Source organism: Euprymna scolopes, chromosome 8 (assembly GCF_053919585.1).
Source record: "Euprymna scolopes isolate OS-2025 chromosome 8, ASM5391958v1, whole genome shotgun sequence".
Lineage (NCBI taxonomy): Eukaryota > Metazoa > Mollusca > Cephalopoda > Sepiida > Sepiolidae > Euprymna > Euprymna scolopes.
In genome coordinates, this window is record NC_136489.1 from 124,618,128 (window position 1) to 124,639,092 (window position 20,965).

At 34.4% G+C, this 20,965-nt stretch overlaps 1 protein-coding gene and 1 long non-coding RNA gene across 4 annotated transcripts in view; both read left to right on the forward strand.

Annotated features, from left to right (window-relative positions):
• The window catches only part of LOC145283752 (ubiquitin thioesterase zranb1-B-like), a 578,310-nt gene that overhangs the window by 309,270 nt on the left and 248,075 nt on the right, over positions 1–20,965 (forward strand). The window lies entirely within an intron of this gene.
• The window catches only part of LOC145283756 (uncharacterized), a 259,776-nt gene continuing 254,803 nt past the window's right edge, over positions 15,993–20,965 (forward strand). The window contains exon 1 of the long non-coding RNA XR_013868734.1: positions 15,993–19,421. This is a non-coding gene — a long non-coding RNA (uncharacterized LOC145283756). The remainder of the gene's footprint in view (positions 19,422–20,965) is intronic.

The window sequence follows — 20,965 nt, forward strand, 5'->3', positions numbered from 1 at the left end:
TATTAGTTTATTGCTAACGAACACAGCCACTTGGTATAGCCAGTGTATTGTTTACCAAAAATAAATGGTGTATGAAAAAAAAAAAGAAAAAAAGTTTTGGAATTGGATTATTAAAGTATTGTTTGATTCTTATTTACTTGCCTCCCCATGTTTTTATGAAAATCGCTCCTGACAAAACATGAAGCGACTTGATGTAAGGAGCTAAAAAAAAAAAAAAAAAAAGAATGCTACTTCAAGGTCAAAATCTAGGCAACGATAAATCTTGGATATATTCTGACCCAGAAAACAGCAATTCTTCCTCCTTTGTCAGAAACGTCGCTCATGGAATATAAGGACTAAAGGATCAAATAAGGGAAGCAAGAGTTAGGAATTATGAAATGATATTACCATATTATTTAGTTGATTTTTTTTATATTAATTTTTTTTTTTTTTTTTTTTTTTTTTCAATTTGTAAAAGTTTTCAAAGTTTAGATATAATTTATTTATACATGTTCAACATTAATTTTTGGGCATCCATGGTTCTATAGCCTTGCCGGATGACCCATTTTGCCAGATCATTCTATTTCACCGTAATATAAATCTCCCCTGTCTGTTTAAATGTATGTATGTTTGTATGTCTGCCTAAAACTTTTGACAGAGGCGACCGATTTTCACAAGATCAGTATCGTTTTGAAGCTCGACCCTGCAGACTCCAACTATCGAAAAATTGGCCAAAAACATTCACCCTCAACTGGGCACTTTTCTACAGGGAGGGGTCGCTTTTTCGCCGATTTTTTTTTTTTTTTTTTTTTTTTTTCTTCAAAAGTCATCCTCTCTTTTCGATTGACTAGCCTTAATTTAAACATTCATCACTTCCGGTTTGGCAAGGGGCGCAACAACAAAGACGTCACATTTTTTTTTTTTTTCATGTTCTTTTACTCCTTCGCGGTACGGGTTCAAGAATGCCTGCCTACCACCACTTTTTTTGCTCAACACACACCTCCAAACATCCGGGTAACGCCAGGCTAGTAATAATAATTCATCGACACACCCATAACCCATTAATTGTACGCCTACTATATCTCTAAACTACTAGGATTTTCTAGAATCATAAACAAGGAGAATAAAAGTGGATCTTTGATTTACATTCAGCAGCCTCATAGGTATCACTTTCATTATTATATTTGCGTGAGATATGGCTAGTTCTCATTTTAAAATGTAGGACCAATTCCTTTCATCATAATCGCTCTGATCCCCACCACACCCCAATTAAAATGAATGGCTCTCGTCTTGTGAAAGCACCATGTCTTTACAAGCTTCTAGGACTGACCTTCTCTCCTGATCTAAAATGGAACATATACATCAAATCTGTTGCCAACATCGCTGATAAAATGGTTGACTCACTCTACCGCTCCAGTAAATATCTTGCTGCCGATGCAAGCCTCTATCTGTATAAGAGCCAAGTGTGCTCTAAAATGAAGTACTGTTGCCACATCTGGGCAGGTGCACCTTGGCACACCCTATCATGCTCTGATAGAGTTCAAAACTGGCTTCGAAACTTAATAGGTGATGCCCTTTTCTCTTCCCTGCAACCTCTTTCTGACAGAAGAGACATTGTGAGTATATCTCTGCTCTATCACTATTTTCATGGCAAGTGCTCGACAGAACTCCAATCTCTGGTTCCTCCGTTGCCAAACATTCACAAAAACACTCAACAAGCCAAGATCACTATATATGATTGTTTCCACTCTCTATATGTGCCTAAATATAAACACAGATTCCATGAACAAAGCTTCTTTCTCAGAATTGTCCGTTTTTGGGATACTGTTCCACTGACATGCTTTCCAGTTGAATACAGCATGGTGCCCTTCAAATCTAATGTAAACAAGTTCTTGTTAAGCCGTCCATCTAAATAATCAAATTTATCCAATTTACACCATAAATGATTACTACACCACCACTTTACATTCATTAACCTTTATCCCCGAGTGGCCTTCTGGCCTTGATAAGTGGTAACTCCTAAGTAAAAAAAAATTGTTATGTATTATGTGAAAATACGTAAAGGAAAAGTTTATTATTGAAATACCACCCTCTCTCTCTCTCTCTTGTATATAAACTTCTTTAAATAACTTTTTAATGGTATAGAAACTATACAGCGATTTGAAAATAATATACGAAGAAACCCTAGGGGCCCCTTTCACCATCAGGAGTTAATTGTTGGATATCAACAGATGCAAAAATGAATTAAATTGTCACGCAAGAGCAAATACTCTGAGATATACAAAAAAAAAAGTGGGGTAGGCGAATGGGAATTCGTGAGAAATATACATTCAATAAAATAAAATATATGTACAATTGAGATGATTCTTAGAGTCAGCCCGGTGCAATATTCTGAATCAATCCATTTTATAGGCATTGATACAAGCTGGATTTTCAATTAGATATAGGCCAATGGCAGATTCCAAAGCAGAAAAAGGGTGAAAACGATATGGCTTGCCTCGGCTAATTTTCTGTGTAAGATCTGCACTCCCACTGATCACGAAGGACGGTTTGCTCCACATCATGCAAAGTAATGTTATTTATGAATTTAATTGCCAGTGCACTGCTGGCTATGTGGGTCAAACCTCCTTGAACTTGCAGACACGTATCAATCAACATATACCGGCAGAAATTAGGCTAGGCAAGCCACATTCTTCTGCTTTGGAATCTGCCATTGGCCAGCATTTAAATGAAAATCCAGCTTGTGCCTATAAAATAGATTGTTTCAGAATATTGCACCAGGTTACCTGTCAGAATCATTTCAAGATTTTGGAGTCCATCTCTATTCTTTCTTGAAAGCCGTCGCTTTGCTAACAATAAAAAAAAAAAAATTCATTAAATCATTAGATTTTTTTGGAGATATCTTAATCATTCTCATACTCTCTCCATCTCAATTGTACTATACTTTATATTATTGTATATATATTTAACAGAAATCATCATTCGCCTTTTCTCCCCCTCCTCCCCTTTTTTTTTTGTATATTTCTGAGTATTTGCTCTTCCGTGACAATTTAATTTATCTTTTTGTATCTGCTGTAATACCAACGATTAACTCCTGATGAGCTTGTTGGTGAAAGGGGTTCCTCGGGTTTGTTTGAATATAATTTTCAAAGCACTGTATATATGAAAGAGGAATTGCCTGTAAATAATGAGATCATTATGAATTATGGAATATATAGTCCCGGCAACACGGCAAGTAATGTGGGCATATTAATTTTCTATAAGCTTTAATCATTTAAGGGAGGGATTCCCAATAAACTCATACCCAACATAAAAAGACAACATCACTATCACTGCAAAACTATTGTATTAATACTGATGCTGGTAATGAGGTAAAAGAACATGGCAAACATTGCATAAATAAATTGAAATAATTACCTTTTGTTCCTCACAAATTTCTCAGAAGCAAATAAAAGTAAATTATGTTTAATTTGTAAGCAGACAAATATAAATTACGTTCAGCTACTTATTGGTCAAAAAATAAATTAGTTTTGTTCGACACCTACAGACACTTGCCCTTTACATAGATAACAAGAACACAAGTTAGTTGTGAGACCGCATACCTCTGCCTGATAACTCAAAGAGGAGCCAAGTCTTATCTGTGCGTTACTTATCAGTATTATATGAAGTATTCCTGAGCTTCTACACTATGGAAACGTCTACAATTAAAAACTATTTCATCAGGCTGAAATGCAAGAGCATCAGATTGATATATCAAGTTTAAAAAAAAAAAAAAAAAAAAAAAAAATCGGGAGTTGAAATTCCGACAAAATTCCAATCTTTACCAAGCTTTTCAAGATCATAGAAGATGCAGGACTTCACTTCATTGGCTACAATATGGGTCAAGTAGGGAGTCTCTATGATTAACAGAACTGAATTTATTGCCAAAATTATGACTTCCACCTTTTGACCTATTTATATATCCAAAAATGAAATCTGTTCTAAGTTAGATCTTGACCGATATTTTGATCAAGTTTACTGACGATTGGTCAAACAATGTGGACACAAACAAACTTAGTGACAAATTCTTTTGAAAACATAACCTTCTTGGTGAAGATAAACTTTTCCTGTCGGAATACATTTTAGAATGCAGTTTCCTTAAACTGTGTTTATAAAGGAGTTCATCTGTCTATTATAGCACACACACACACACACACACACACACACACACCAAAAAAAATCATATTTTTATTTATTTTATGTCAGATTTATCAAGTCCGTCAATTTTGAAATTCCTTTGATTTATGCAACTAGTAGTTGCATCAAGATATAATGAAGATTGGGTGTCTGTCTGCAATTAAAAGGTCAGAAGATTGTTTCAAAAGAATATGGCGTAATCAACATTGAATAATATATTTTTATGCCAGTAAATTTGCTGCAAAAATATCCAATAACAGGAAGGGGAGCTTGCTACACTAATTTGGTGTTAGTAAGAAGGTTAAGGGAATAAATATATAATTTGGAGGGGAGAGTGAACAGTGGTAGATTTAATAAATTTTGTTTTTAGGGAGATGTGATTCTGACTTGGAGTGAATATTAGGCTTGGGAGGAGGCTTACCACTCTGATTTAGGGTTGGTTGTTGAAGTAATTTTTCATTTTATATTTAATTTTTTTTTTTTTTTTTTTTAAATGTAATTATGTAAATAGGTCAATGCTCAGTTAAGAGGCGAAAAGTTAGAAACTACACAAGATACGTTTAGAAACCTGAAATTATTGAATTTAGTGTGACCATGACAAAAAAAAAACCCCATAAATATTGTAATATTCATTCATTTGGTGTCACCACGGAATAAAGGAATTTTTTTTTTTTTCATTGTTACCTGGTGCTACCAGACTGGCTGTTAGAAGATACTGCCATCTGGACATTGATGTTATTGCTTTTTTGTCGTTTCTTTGAAAAACCCAATCATGTTGTGCAAAATAAAAACAAAATAATTCTCGTTTACTATAAAACCAAACACCATGAATAAATATTTGAAGATATAAAGAACTTGAAGTATAGTAACTTATAAAAAAAATTACTGGACTTGGCATTAAATAACCCGAAAAGGGTTGATATGCCATGAAACAAAACAAAACAGTTTTCATTTTTACTGGTAGTGGTTAAAAAAACAAAAAAAAACAAAACAAAACAAAAAACTAGATTGAAATTAGGTCAAGCAGCGATCAGTCAGTTTCATTTTCTTTCTTTCTTGTTTTCCATTATATTGAATCAGTTGCTAGAGAGGGTTATGTTACACACACTTTTAATTTTTTTTTTTTTTTTTTTTTTTTTCTTAAATTTTTTAAAATTATTTTTAAACTTTTCTGATTTTTTTTGTTATCCTATTATTCATGCTTGCGGCTAATGCCAGTCATCCCTGCTAGTATGAACTAGAATATAAACACTGCCCAATTATACTTTGGGTCGACAAATTTAGTAAGATTGATGTTTACATCCTATTTGCAGGAGGTTTGGATGCATCTGTTAAATTTTCGGTGTTTTGGTATTCTTACCTCAGAATAGCATCTCGGCATCTTTTACTTTTTCATATGTTCCTGTATCTTTTAGTGGATGAAGGGTGAGTCACCCACTTGGTTCAATGCCAATCTTTGTTATTTTTAAACTATGAGAATAGCCTACCTTGCTCTCCTCCCCTTCCTTCTACTCCTCCTCATTATAGCATTCATCTGGAAATGTATGTTATGGTTGGATTATTCAGGTTTTCTTAGTCATGTTTATTTTGTCTAAAAACATAGTTGTTTGTAAATATTTTGAGCAACTATTTCACTAGCAAACTAATTTTGATCTAGTTTATTTGGTTGTAGATATTGCATGTGGTTATTTGCATGGAATATCATCTATTATATAAATCTCTAACGTTTGTTAGAATGTTTGTATGTTTATATATCTCGCTATAACTTTTGACACACGCGACCAACACTGACAAAATTGATACTCTTTGAAAGCTCGGTCTCTCGGACGAATAATATCCAAAAATTGACCAAAAACATTCATTCTTTCACTGTCAACTGGGCCATTTTTTACAATGAGGGATTAGTTTTTTTCGCCGACATTTTTGCAAGTCATTCAAGCCTCACGTGAACGTCGTCGCATAAGAGATTATTTCAAACGCCCGTGACGTCACAACCGCAGTGGGCGCATTTATTTGCTGCTTTTTTTCTCCTCCTTTTCCTTTTGTGCGTTTCGAGTTTGAGCCTGCCTACTACTCCTAATTTTTTTTTTTTTTTTTGCGTTCACATGAGTACTCGCTATTTTGAGTTTTAATTTATTTTTTTGGGGGGTGGGGGCGGGGCTTTGGTTGCTCAACCAACCCCCTTACATACCCAATATACCCAAGCAATGCTGGGTATCTAGGCTAGTCTATATATATATATATATATATATATATATATATATATATATATATATAAAAGCGAAAATGTATGTATGTATGTATGTATGTTTGTACGTGTGTTTGTGTGTCTGCTAAAAACTTTCGACAGACACAACGAAAATTCACAAATTCGATATCATATTGAAGCTTCATCCTTCGCCCGAAAAATATCGAGAAATTGGCCAAAAACGTTAATTTTTTTTTTCGACGGGGTGGGGGTGTCAACAAACACGGTCCTCTCGTGACGACGACTGATTCTACGCATGTGTCAGATGACGTCATGACCTGATTTTAAATAGTTGAAGAACTGACTAAATTTCATGTACGTCGTGTTAGCTCAGTTGGTTAGCGCGTTGGCTCATTATCTAAACGTTTTGGGTCCGAATCGTGGTGTGAGATGTCTTCTTTTTTTTTTTTTTTTTCGATTTATTGAACCAGTGTTATTTAAGCCATTTTTCACGTAACGTTCGTTTTTCTGTTTTTTTTTTTTTTTTTTTACTTCGTACCCACCGATTTTTTTAAAATTTTAATATCGAAACAGGCTTATTTAAGCCATTTTTCACATGTTTTTGTTTTTTGGTTTTAACGTTCGTTTTTCTGTTTTCTTTTTTGTTTTTTGATTTTTACATTTAACATCGTTCGTTTACCTTGCGTTAGTTTTTTTTTGTGTTTTTCGATGTTTTAATTACCCCCCCCCCCCGCTTAAGTTTTAACGTTTGTTTTTGTTTTCTTTTTTTATTTCGCTTATAACAAACAAACCTGGTCATTGACCTCATTTGCTGAATAGCTATTGTTTACGTCATCGTCGTCGTAACGCTCTACGACTTCCGTGCGGGCACTTGTCAATTTGGTTCTTACTTAAATAAATTCAAACATCTTTCAGTAACTCATTCTGGCTGGCCGAACGGTTCATGTTTTTTTCACATTTTATTTTCAAACTTCGCCTCAGGGCTTCAGGTTCGATCCTACCAACTCCCCCCCCAGTTACTTTTTTATTTAAGAGCACACACATCTCCAAACACTCGGACAACGCCGGGTACCCCCCACTAGTCTATTATATAAAAGGCAAAATGTGTGTTAGTATGTATGTGTGTGTCTGTATGTCTGCTAAAAACTTTCGACACACACAACGAACACTGACAAAATTGGTATCGTTAGAAAGATGGATTTCTTGGACGACAAATATCCAAAAATTGGCCCAAAACAATAATTTTTGGACCATCAACTGGGACGTTTTTTGCAAGGAGGGGTCACTTTTTGCAAGTCATTCATGCCTAGCAATCTCAACATACGTTTAAGAGACATGATTTTGAAACCGTGACATCACAAGTGTACCGTAGGCAAAACGGATAACGTGTTTGCTTTTTCCACCTCCTTTTCCTCTTTCAGGTTACAGGTTCAAGCCTGGCTACTGCAGCTAATTTTTTTTTTTTTTTTTTTTTGCGCTTGCACGGGCACTTGCTGCTTTTTTGATTAAAACTTTGTTTTTTTTTTTTTTTACTTTTTTTTCTTGGGCTGAGTTACTCAACAGCCTTACTGTACCACCTCTCGACACCTAGGCAACACCAGGTAATCATGTATCTCATATATGAGAATATGCATGTGTGTGTACAGGGTGCTCGATAAATTTGATATATTTTGGAAAGTAACAAAACAACAAAAAAACCCTCATATCTTGATGTATTCTTGAAATTCAAGGTTCATTTCTTAGAGGGTTCTTTGCCGAATGCAGCTCACTTGAAGCTGTCCTGAGCCTTCACTACGGTTGAACTTGAATCACATGACCTTCATAATATCCTTTGAGAAATGCCTAAACACGAATTTGATTTTGGCAATCTGTTCATCTTGGGTGTTTCAGGTAGTACAGTTGGTCTTTTGCAATTGTGCTCCACACTTTATATTCCATCAGGTTGTTTTCAGCTATACTGTCATAGATGTAAGTGAGCTGGGTACAGTCTTAGCCTGAAAGGGAACAGTAGAGTCAATGTATATGGCAGAGTGCGGGAGGAGGGATAGATAGAGACTTGGCCAGAGATAGGTTGATTTGGAAGTCAATTTCTTGAAGTTGTTCAACACATGGCAACATGTAAAACGGACGTTAAACTATTGTTGATGATGATGACGGTTTGCAATAGGCGAATTGGAACATGTGACTAGTGAAGTATTGGACACTATCAGATAGACGCTTCTGTTTTGTTTTTTAATTTCTTTTATATGTTATAATGTAAGGAGTTGTGTTTGAAGGTTATGGCAATGTAATCTTGTAGAAAAATATTATTGGATACAAGACAAGATCAAAAAGAATAAGTGACAATACTTTTTAAAAAATTTCAATAATTTTCAATTATAATTATTTACCAACATAAAGTGCTTAACCAGGATGGTATCGGCGGTGTTATATTCTTTGAATTTTCGCGGTATTCCATTTTTTTTTTTTTTCTTTTTTTTTTTTTTTTTTTTTCGAAAACCATTCGGTGCAGGTGTGTTTATGCTGTGAGCCGGAGGTTATGGGATGTTTGTAGCATTAGATTTGCAGAGAATCTTAAATTATTGTTGAAATATGAGCCAGCATTTATGTTTGATATTAATTTATTGTTGTAATATTTTATTAATAAAAATTATGTGTGTTTCACTTAGATGTAATTCTTATTTATTTAATTATTTATTATAAACATATGCATAATTTCTTTTTTTTTTCTCCCCCTTTTTAAATTGGATGCAAGGGAAGTAACTCGTAACAAAGAAGATAATGTTTACATGGTCCTCAATTTAAAGCCCTCATATTGCTGAGAATTTGTAATTTAAGGATTTGTATTTAAGAACCCATAAAATATACTTTTGAAAACGTATACGGATTTATGATACACTAAATTATTTAAAAGTACAGTAGAACATCGGGATACGGCAGCTCTAGGATATGTTTTTTTTTTTTTTTTCAGATTATGATGTGGAATACAATGTTTTTTTTTTCTGGCCCCTGGTTACGGTACTTGCCCTGCCTTACGGTGTTATTTGATTATATGCATGTGTGATATATACTGTACTGTAATTTGTTACTACCATATATTTTGGCGTAAAAGGCGACCATCAGATAGGACCAGGTACAAAATTGAAGCAAATTTTAATAAATATACGAGGGGCGTGCAATACGTAATGCCCCTGACCCACTTCCCATAGCAATAGAGCCACGAAACTTGGCACAGTTATTAGTCTTTCTCTACATAGAAACCACCCAGAGTTATGCATTTCTCCCATCGTTTGCTGCATCTCTGGAGACCGTTTTTGTAGAACACCCCAGGTTGGTCCTCCAACCACGACGTGACTTCAGAAATCAAGGCTGCATCATCTGGGAAATGCTTTCCTTTCAAGAACAACTTCATGGCTGGGAAGAGGTGAAAGTGAGAGGGTGCAAGGTCAGGAGAGTAGGAAGGATGGGGAAGGATTTCATAACCACACGCCCGTGCTTCTGATATGGTGACATGCGAGTTGTGGACCGGAGCGTTGTCCTGCAGGAGGAGCGTACCATTGCTGATCTTGCCCTGCTTCTTGATTTTGATAGCTTCCTTTAATTTCCTCAAAAGTGAAGCATAATACGCTCCTGTAATTGTGGTACCCTTTGCCAGGAAATCTGTCATCACTACTCCGTCCTGGTCCCAGAAGACAGTGAGCATGACCTTGCCAGCAAATGGCTGCACCCTTGCCTTCTTTGGAGGTGGTGAGTCCAAGTGCTTCCACTGCATTGACTGGGCTTTAGTCTCTGGATCATAGTGATGGACTCAGGTTTCATCTTGTGTAATTAGTCTTTTGAAAAACTTTGACTCATCTTCTTGGCACATCTCCAAATTCATCCTCGACCACTTGACGTGTTCTTGCTTCTGGAATGGTGTGAGCAACCTGGGAATCCATCTGGCAGACACCTTATGGATATGGTCATGAATGATAGTTTCCACAGACCCTGTGCTAATCTTGACATCTTGGGCTATTTGGCGAATAGTAATGTGCCGATCTTCCAAAATGGCAGCCTCAACTTGACGGAGAGATGCCTCATCAATTGCAGAAGGGGGAGGCGACCAGGTCTTGGAGCTGTTTCTACAGACTTCCGGCCATGTTTGAATTCACGATGCCAGCGTTTTACAAGGTCATATGATGGAGCATTATCACCATAAGTTTCTTTCATTTCATCAAGTCTCCTGTGGTGTGCGTCCTTTCAAATAATAAAAAAAAAAAAAACGGATCACTGCTCGACATTCAACAGGCTCCATTTCACACTGGACTCAGTTCAAACACCTGTAAAACAGAAACCACAATAGTTCAGAGCTGTAATTTGGCACATAACCCGTAGAGATATAAATCATTCTTTTTGATTGACTAGCCTTAATTTAAACCTACGTCACTTTCAGTTTGGCGGTGGTCGTAACAGCAAAGACGTCAGGTTTTTTCCCCCGTTCTTTTCTTCCTTCGCGGTATGGGTTCGAGCATGCCTTCTTATACCACCGTTTTTTTTTTTTTTTTTTTTTTATCAACACACACCTCCAAACACCCGGGCAATGCCGCGCACCCATGCTAGTTAAAGGAACAAATGTAAGGTCAACATCATAAACTTTGGAATATAGACTTTTGTCATTCATTCATTATATATATATATATATATATATATATATATATATATATATATATATATATACACACACTTTTAAATCAACTACATTTATTGATTTATCTGTGTCCTTTTCTTTTTCATGTTGCTTTATTTTTTTTGTATGGATCAACTGAAAGTGGCTTAACACGGAATAATTCCTTACTAAGCAGATTTATGCTTTTATATATATATATATATATATATATATATATATATATACTAAGCAAATAACTGTCAGCTGTTTATAAGCATTTTGTTTTTTGGATTTAAATAATCTATGTGAGTGGCAACTATACTTTGAAACTAATGGAGTTTTCGTTTCAGGGACTTCTAATTATAGAGGGCCACCTGGAATAAATTTAAAAAAAAAAAAAAAAAAAAATTTTTTTTTTTTTTTTTTTTTTTTTTTGTTATTAATATAATACTATTTGAAATAAGCATATACTTAATTGATAAATTATGAACAAATGATATAGAGTATATTGATCGTGAAATATCTTTCCACCCATTTAGCATAACGGTTAGGGTTTAGGGTTCAGTCCTTTGTCGAGCAATAACATTCAAAAAATGATATTTGATACTTCCTTGCTGAGCACTCGACATTATAAAGTGACGATCAAGATGAAGTGGAGTAATACATATCTGTTTAGCAGTCAATGGAATGCGAGGCTTCAGATTGTCATATTTTATGGTCAGAATACTCTTTTCATAAAAGCAGAAAATGTCTGTGTAATTAATAAAAAAAAAATTAATATTTTATTGGGGGCTTGTGACTCGTAAAGTGTATGGGAAGAGTGTTATTGAATTTTCTATTTTCAAGGACTTCACTCCACGACGTTCTATACAATTTAAATATTGAGTTTTGGACTGGGATAAATCTCACCTGTCTGTTTAAATGTATATATGTATGTATGTCTGCTTAAAACTTTCGACAGAGGGGATGGATTTTCACGAGATCAGTATCGTTTTGAAGCTTGACCCTTCGGACTATAAATATAAAAAAATTGGCTCAAAACATTAATTCCTTCACCCTGGGCACTTTTCTACAAGGAGGGGGTCTCTTTTATGCCGATATTTTAGAAAGTCGTCCACTCTTTTTGATTGACAAGCCTTAATTTAAACCTTCGTCACTTCTGGTTTGGCGATGGATGCAACGGCAAAGACTTTTTTTTTTTCACATTATTTTCATCCTTCACGGTACAGATTTGAGATTGCCTGCCTACTACCACCTTTTTTTTTTTTTTTTTTTTTTTAATTAAAAAAAAATTTTTTTTTTGTTCCAAACACCCTGGCAACACTGAGCACCCAGGCTAGTTATTTATAAAAGCCTCTCTCAGATTATTTTTCTTTGTCAATTACCATCATTATAATAATGAAAATTTGGTGTGTAACTGAAAGTACATCATTTTTTAAATTCATAATGATCAGTTAATTAATTTAAGCGTGAATCCTATGCATACATACATGATGAATCGGAAAAATCAGAATTTTAAGGTAATTGGTATCTGAATCAGAAAAATGTGTACCTATTTTCCGATGCCAAAAACGATTGCTTTAATTTTATTTTTTATTTTGTTTAAAACAAAATCTTCCTCTGCTGGTAGTAATAATAAAATAATAAATATTTATTGAATTTAAGCTACCAGTAAAACTAAAATCTATAGCTCTTCTTCAACAAATGTGTTTTTACGTTTGAGAAAATATATTCATTTAATACGTGTTTATATAGTAATCAGGAAAAAAAATAATTTTATAGTTAAATTATTTAGAAATTTATACAGAATCGAAGTCAATAATTGTATTGGAATCAGAAAAAATATTAGAATCGTCTCATCACTTTTTATACGTGTGTGTGTATGTAATATATATATATATATATATATATATATAAACTTTTTAACGGTACAAAACTTATATTCGCTTGAAAAATAATACACGGAAAAACCCTAGGGACCCCTTTCGCCAACAAACTCATCATGAGTTAATCCTTGATATAACACAAAAATACAATTTTTTACTCGTATATCCTTGAGTATTTGCTCTTTCGTGATACTTTAATTCGTTTTTTGTATTTCTCTGTTATACCAACAATTAACTCCTGATAAGTTTATTGGCGAAAGGGGCCCCTAGGGGTTTTCCGTGAATCACTTTTAAATTGCTCTATTGTAGTATATTGAGCTTTCTGTTATCTCGATAGGTTCTAATATAAGGATAATATTTATCTTTTTAATCATAGTCTATGACAAAATTATTCATACACCAATCAGTTATGAATATTTTTTAATCGATTTCGTAATATCAAATGCCACCTGATTGCAAATTTTTTAAAGAATAAAAAGATGCAAGACTCAATTTTTAGCTTAGATACAAGGCATTCGACAAGCTAATTATTTAAAATCAGAAAGACAGTTATTTTTTATTTATTTTTTGTTTACTTGCCTCCCCACGAGGGCAGAGTTAGACACAAGGTCAGTTTTAAACGTGGGAGGAAGCTAGCTCTCTAAAAAGGAGCACTCTGGTTAGTAACAAAAAAAAAAAAAAAAAAAAGAAATGTATCTGTCGTGAAGGATTTCTCCATTAACAGAGACCAGAAAGTGAGGGAAAAAGTTAAATATAGCATTAGAACAGATACTAAACTTTGAGATATTAAATCCTTTAATCGGGCTAAGCATGAACATGAACCAAAAACGAAACTTAGGCACAAGGCTAACTCAATGGGAAGGGGGGGGGGTCGTTGGTCATCCTTGTCACTCCAGAACTAAACAAAAGTTTCTCTTAGCTAGTATCTGCTTCCACCATAATACCGCATTCACCCTTTCATACTGGGATACGTCTTACTCAGAACCCAATTGTTTAAAACATTTTTTTATTAGCGTGTAAAAACAAAAAAGATAACAATAATTGTACAATAATTCATTTGTGTTGAGAGGCGGGGGAAGAAAAAAATACAAAAGTGGTTAGTAGGACCCTCCCAACCTCGGCTAGTTGAGAGACCGCCCGTCTCACTTCGGTTTGTAAAGGAACCTGAGCTTCTCCGGAGAGCACTACAAAGACAGGTATTTGTACTATAGAAAATGATTTTAAATTGATTCGTGTAAGTAATTTACATAATTATCTCATTGGTGAAGCCTTCTAGACTATTCAGTCAAATATTCGTGATAATTCCAGCAAACATCACGTGTTATATATATATATATATATATATATATATATATATATATATATATATATATATATATATATATAGTTATTCTTATAGTAACATGATCAGCTTGAAATAGAATTAACTCTCACAGTTGGAGAAATAGTTACAACACTATTTTAAAACCGGTTAGCTGTCTCTAGATCGATGGTACAATCCGTTATACAAAACGACCTTTAAGTTTTAATTGTGAGGCGGGGGGGGGGGCGTAGAAGAAAATCTAAATTGTCATGGAGAACTGCATGTGAACTGTGTCACAAGGTTAATATAAACCCAAGAGTTGTCTAGGGAAATCTTGCTAAAAGTTTGAATACAAGAGATGAAAGCGTAAGTACTTGCACGATGCAATGTTTTTCAAGTAGAAATGGGTTGTATGGAGACTGGCGATGAACCCCTCTTTTAAATTTTTAAAAAATTGTTGCTCAATTTATTTAAAAAAAAAAAAAAAAATCGTTTAGGGAAAAAGGAAATTGCTTTTTGGAACAAGTACTATTTTGCAAAATTTATTTTTGCTTTATATAATGAGCTACAGAAAAGTTGTCGCAAGAAAGGTGAATCTTTTACCCTAAAAAAAAAATACAATGCTAATATTAAAACACAGGGGCAGATTGATATTTTGAAGTTGTTTTAGTTCAAGAGGGACTGGCCAGTTAATTGGAACTAGTAGAACCCATGGAAATTTTACGGAATGAGAAATGTATTTGATCAACAAATGTTTTGATAAGCCTGATATTTTTCTGGATAGTGCAAAAAAAAAAAAAAAAAAAAAAAAAAGTTTTGGACAGAAAAATCAATAACTTGCAGCAAATATGAGTTTATTGAAAAGAATGTCCATTGTATTTTAAATTAATAAGTACTGGTAAATACAGAGAAAGTAATATTGTGTTACATAGTTCAATACATGTAATAAAATCACACTGTAAGAAACAATCTTTAATTTACTCCTTCAGACAATGTTCTTTTTTGCCCTATTTCTTTCGAATGTTCCCTTTTGTATGTAACATTTTGTTGACTTTCTTAGATGAAAAACTATTGCACATGAAAATTACTACAAATTCCTTTCTAACACCATTACAACAACGATCATTTATTATTATTATTATTATTATTAATGATATTCAAAAACGAGGCTACATGAGAGGTCACTCTCATATTCTTGTCCAGGGTTGCTAGATTGACCTTTTAAAGACCAAATTTCATGAATTTGGTCTTTCTTGAAGCAGTTTGGCCTTCAAAAATTGTATTTGGTCCTTTTTCAAAGCTTAATGTATAGACTAAGAAAGGCAGAACTAAGCAGAATATTATATAGACAGAATAGTCTGAAGATGATATCAAAATCCTCGATCAAAATCTGCAACTATCAGTTAGTTTTGATCTAGGTTGGTGATTTACTTTCCAGCAAGATAATAATCCCCAAAAACGTCTAAATCAGTAACAGTGTAACTGGAATTGGTGCTGATTTGAATCGTATATAAGATCTTTTTTTTTTTTTTTTTTACAAGGCCCAAAGGCCACTCGAGGATAAGGATTAATAAGTGTATGGTGGTCATCGGGATAACAGTGCAGGGATAACAGTGCAGTGCACTATCTAAAAAAAAAAAAGTATTTGCTTGAATATATTTCTCATTCTGTGGACTTTTCACGGGTCCTACAAATTTGATAAATATTAGGTTGGTGCAAAAATGTTTTTTTTTTTGTGTGTGTGTATGTATATATATATATATATATATATATATATATATATATATATATATATATATATATATACATACATACATACATACATACTATATATATGATGATTAAAGACATTTTTGCGCCAATCTAATAGATAATATTGAATCCAATAAATTTAATTTTGAAAGCGCTTTAGTACATTTTATTTTATCTGGCCTCCAGAAAAGTATCTGAAGAAATTACTCCAAAACTGAGGCAATTTTTAATTTTCGTGTCTAGTACCTCTTTTTAGGGAGATAAATTTTCCCCAACTTAGACTTAATAGGGAGAGAAGTCGATAGAAAGTATAATTACTCTCTCTCCTCCCCTTAATTCTGACTTAGATTTTTGAACCCCGATGGGTGGGTTTTCCTGCCACCATCAATCTTTATGTAACCCCAGTGGCAGGTGCCTCGCTGCCAACAAACGATTAAATAACAACAAAAAGATGTCAACGTTGATATTCGTTTTGAAGCAATGTGTTTTACATAATTATAGGCAACGTTTTTTTTTTTCCGTTTGCATTTGATTTTTAAGTTCCTGTGGTTGCTTTGGAAGATAAAACAAAAGTCATTATCTTTAAGGGCAACCGTAGGTATCGGTTTCAGTTAAAACATCCTTTCGCACATTAGATGTGCGTGTTTTTTTTTTCCAAAGCAATTTGGTTACATAAATGTCAAACATTTTCTTAATTTTATTTAATTTAATCTTTGTATAGTGCTGTCGTGTCTTTCCTAAACTTCTGCTTTCTCGTTGAACCTATTAAGAGATGATGCCCCTTTAACTTTAGACAGTCGATTATTTTTTTTATTTGGAAAAATTCAGCCCCCCCCCCCTAAAAAAAATGTCAACCTGGAGTTGGGCAAAGATAAAAACTACCTCCGTTTAAAAGGATTTCTTTATTGATTGCAAAAAAAAAAAAAGTGTAGTATCAGAACAGATACTACACTTTGCTACAAGGCAAATTCAGTTCAACTGTTTTCTGCAAGTAAGATCCACAGCAGCACCATCGCAACACTTTTTTTCCCATATAAAGTAAACAATAATCCACATTCACCGTGCTTTATATATGTACTAGCATTTCAGCCCGGCGTTGCCTGGGTGTTTGGAGGTGTATGTTGAGCCAAAAACAGCAGTCATTTTTTTTAACTTTAACCCCTAATGTGACTCCTTAACATTTGTTTTGGGCTCAAATCAATTTATTAAGTAAGATCCATGTCCAAGGAACCTATATCTAAGATTTCAAGTGTTTAGACTCAAAATTGGTGGAGGAGTTTGGTAGAGTTCTCAAAGGTTAAATTGTTGAACTTTGACCCCTTAACAACCAAATTTCTGTCCGAAGACCAATCACAAAGATTTTCCCGAATCTCAGTACCCTGTATATCAAATTTTGAGTCCTTAGACTTAAAATTGACAGCGTTATTGCATAGGAAAAAAATGTACACACACAGATGGACGCACAGACATGTTCACTTTTATAGATATGTAAACAAATTTTTTATAATATATCGCTCCAGTTGGAACAAACACATTTTTATGCTCATCTAAAAAAAAAAAAAAATTGGTTTTATTTTCTATACAAGCTTACAATTGTTTCAGCCCTTTACTTTATTTTTATAGGTAGGTAGTACTCTGCGAATGTTTTTGTTTTTAATTTTATACATGTAGGGACATTTATCAGCGCTAAATAAACATAAAAAACAAAATACCGAAAATCACATCACCCTATAGATAGTTTCTCTTGTCGACAGATTGATACATTCAGAATTTTGGAAGTCTTTTTGTTTTCAATTTTATTTTTATTTTTATAGCCTATCAATACGTGCCACATAATACATGATCCAGAATCATTATTATAAATGGTTTCGGAGCTTTTACAGTACAACTATTTCAATAAATGCACTGACCTTTGCTGAGCATATTTTTGTTGCTATTTATAATTGCACGGGCGTAACATTATTCGTTTTTATATTTTCGTATTTCTACTATGGGGTATCATTAAAATACGTATCAATTAAAAAAAAAAAAAAAAAAAAAAAAAGTGAATGCATGGTTGATCAAATGGATACTGTTGCAGACTAAGGAATCGCTTATTCCAAGTTCAAATCTAAGCAGATCTGCTATGTTTTATCCCCTATCCTTATAAAAGATATGAACTCAGCTTTGGGTGAAATATCAATTTGTGTTCTGTTAATTGTATACACTAAATCGTCTACAGATAATTGCTATAATTTGGCAGTGATTAACCAAAAAGTGCTTCTACTTGTCTCCTTACGAGGGCCAAGTTAAGCATAAGGTCGGTTTTTAATTTGGAAAAAATCCAGCTCTCCAAATTAAAAACCGACTTTATGCCTAACTCTGCCCTTGTAAGGAGACAAGATCAAAGTGTAGTATCTGTTCTTCAGATGCTGCACTTCAATTTCTTGTTCTCTGTCAGTGGAGGAGAAATACTTCACGACTGAGACAATTTTTATTTTTGTTCCTTTTCTCCACGTTAAAAAAACGACCCTGGTGTCTAACTCTGTCCCGTGGGGAGGCATTGTAAATAGGAACAAGGGGCCACTCATATTTTTAAAATGTAGAATATAAAGAGTTGTCTATCTTCCAACTAAAATTCTATTTCTTTTTCAGTATAAGTTTAAAACAATATGCAAACAAATTGAATTTAAAAGCTAAAATGATTTGACTGCATTCTGGGCAATGCCTGGTAGATGCAACTCGTTCACCATAATTTGCATTTTATGGTGGGAAAGTTGTCTTTGCTTTTGTTGTACAGTTCTATATAGAGTTTGTGCAACTTGATTGTTTTAAGAGTTAATCAATGAAAATTGAATGATTCCAATGTGAGACATGATGAAAAATACTCCCCCACCCGTTGTATCATTTTTGTTTTTTATTATTAACTAGCCTGGGTGCCCGGCGTTGCCTGGGTGTTTGGAGGTGTGTGTTGAGCAAAAAAAAAAAAAGTTGTTGTAGGCAGGCAGGCTCGAACCCGTGACGTGAAGGTGGAAAAAAAAATGGAGGTGTGTGTAAGGGTGTTGGTTGAGTCAAAAAAAAAAAAAAAAAAAAAAAGAAAATAGTAGTAAGCAGGCCTGAACCTCGTGCCAGAAGAAAAAGAGGTGGAGAGAAAAAAAAGCAAAAAAAAAAGCAAACAAACGCTCTTATCGATGAGCCTATCATAGTTGTCACGTCACGGGCGGTTGGAATAATGCCTTTTACACGACGTCGGTTACACAATCTTGTAATGATTTGCAAAAAATGTTAGTGAAAAAAACCAGTGCCCAGTTGAGGGTGAAAGAATTAATGTTTTTGGCCAATTTTTCGATTTTTGTTGTCCGAAGGGTTGAGCTTCAAAAGGATACCAATCTCGTGAAAATCCGTTACCTCGGTCGAAAGTTTTAAGCAGACATACATACATACATACATGCATTTAAACAGACAGGTGAGATTTATATTATAGACTAGCATGTTACAAACAAACATACATACATACACACAGACGTTTGGCTTTTATATATATAGATGATAGATTTTGATTTGTTTTGTTTAGCCATTTTTATTTATCATTTAATAGTAAAATGTTTTAGATTTTATGCATAAGAGGATAAAAAAAAGTTTGAGTGTAGAGCCTTGAAAATGGTCATCCTCTTTAAAATCGAATCCCCATAAAAATATATCCTCCACTTTATAATAGATACTACTGTGTATTTATTTGTATATATGGTCCATCCCATCGCAAATGTTAGTGAGTATAAAAATAATTGAGTGTTTAGGAGGTAAAAGAAATCAGATAGCAAGTCCAATGACCACCTGCCATCTATAAATATAAAAGCGAAAATGTGTGTATGTGTGTGCACTTTTTCTGTATGTCCGCAAAAAGCTTTTTTTGTTGACCTTCTCGCTTGGCTCGCTCCTTAAAACTTTTTATATCACGTCTAAATCATAATAACTACGACTTAGGAACGGGGGTCGTGGCTATCCTTAATTTGCCCGACTTTTACCAGCTATTTTTGATCGCCGCATCTTCGAAAAGCGAATGATGGGGTGGGGGAAACAGTAACTGGCTGGCAACGCAAAACTAGATTAAACATCACGCCACTTAACTTCCTTGCACCTGTATATTTCACTTTATAAACGTTAACTTAACACGCTTATCAATTCCTCTCCCCTCGTGGCCGCGATGGCTAGGTCTCGGGTTTTTTTTCCATTTCCTTTCCACCTTCGCGTCAAGGCTTCGGGGTTCAATCCTACCTTCCTACTAGAACTTTTTTTTTCTTTTACACCCGGCCAATGCCGGGTACCCCCCGCTAGTCTAAAATAAATTTGGAAAGAACACCTTCACCCTGTTTCCATAGTAATATGTTCTCTTTTTTTATCTGTATATTTTTATCTCTTGATGCATTTAAACATTATTTTAAACATTTCAATTTGAGACGTTTTTATTTATTTATTTTTTTTAATTGACCGATCAATGCCGCCAAGACTAAACTAGTTTCATTCAATAATTACAAGAAACCTTCTCTACCACCTATAGCAATGGTCAACGACTCTTTATCTGAGAGTACATCTTTCAAACTCCTTGGCCTAACGTTCACAGGTAACATGAGTTGGAGCAATTACATTGAAGGCATTGCCAGGGCTGCTGCAAGGAAGGTGGGCTCTCTCTACCGTGCTAGAAAACTATTAACACCCGAAAGTATCCTGTACCTCTATAAGGCTACTATTCGCCCATGTATGGAGTATTGCTGTCATATTTGGGCTGGTGCATCGGCTACTAGTCTCTCGCTCCTTGACAAGGTTCAAAAGAGTCGCAAATCTGATAGGCAAGCCTCTGTCCCATCGATGAAACGTTGCATCCCTCTGCAAGTATTTTAGTTGTGAATGCTCTGACGAACTGCAAGCACTTGTGGCCCCACGATGTGAACACTCTTGACAAACCCGACAGGCTGCTAAATCCCACCCCCACACTGTAGAGATCCCTAGATGTAAAAGATCTTTCTACTCCAGTAGTT